Here is a 1,151-nt window from a genome sequence, read left to right on the forward strand (position 1 = left end):
ATGTAATCCCAGCACTTTGGGAGGCCGAGGCGGATGGATCACAAGGTCAGGAGTTTGAGATCAGCCTGGCCAATGTAGTGAAACCCTGTCTCTAGTAAAAATACAAAAATTAGCCGGGCATGGTGGCAGGCCCCTGTATTCCCAGCTACTTGGGAGGCTGAGGGAGGAGAATCACTTGAACCCAGGGGGTGGAGGTTGCAGTGAGCCAAGAGCGTGCCACTGCACTCCAGCCTGGGCGACAGAGTGAGACTGCATCTCAAAAAAAAAAATTAAAAGAAAGAAAGAAATGTAGGGTTGTGGGGCAGCATTAAGGGCCCACTTTAAGTTAATGGTCATGAACTTGAATCGAGACTAGTTGGTTTCCTCCAGCCTCATTTGTCTGTCAGAGGTGCAAGTCGTTGAGTAAGAGAATTGGATTTATCAGGGTTAGGGCTTCACCAAATGAGTACAAGTAAAGGCAAAGTGTGTATAGGCAAGGTGAGTGTTTGATGCAATTTAAGCTAAGTTAGGAGGGAAGGGAAGTCACAAAGGGGTGGCAGAGAGAAATGAGGAAAGGTGATAGGGATTGATGGTCTCATCAATGATGAATGGTCCCAGCGAGGTGGAAATAGCCTTAGTGCTGGGGCACTAGAGGAAGTGAGCTGTGAGGATAGGCGGTGGTAAGAGAATGGGAGAATGCCATGGTCAAAAGTTTGACAGGGAACAGGTGGCTGGGTGTGGTGGACAAGATCACTGGAGAAGAGGAGGCCAAGGGTCTGGAAGTATCTACATGAATATTGAAATCACCAAGAACTGTGACAGGAGTAGTGTTTGAGAGAGTGACAGTAAGCCAGGAGCTAAATTAGCAAGGAATGAGAGGGAGAGACTCAAGGACTGGTAGGAGACTGCAACAACAACAAAAAACAGTATCGTTGGCCAGGCGCGGTGGCTCACGCCTGTAATCCCAGCACTTTTCGAAGCCAAGGCGGGCAGATCACCTGAGGCTAGGAGTTGGAGACTAGCCTAGCCAACACGATGAAACCCCATCTCTACTGAAAATACAAAAAGTAGCCGGGCATGGTGGTGAGTGCTTATAATCCCAGTTACTCGGGAGGCTGAGGCAGGATAATTACCTGAACCCGGGAGGCACAGGTTGCAGTGAGCTGAGATTG

The sequence above is a fragment of the Cebus imitator genome, unplaced genomic scaffold (assembly GCF_001604975.1).
Source record: "Cebus imitator isolate Cc_AM_T3 unplaced genomic scaffold, Cebus_imitator-1.0 Scaffold445, whole genome shotgun sequence".
NCBI lineage: Eukaryota > Metazoa > Chordata > Mammalia > Primates > Cebidae > Cebus > Cebus imitator.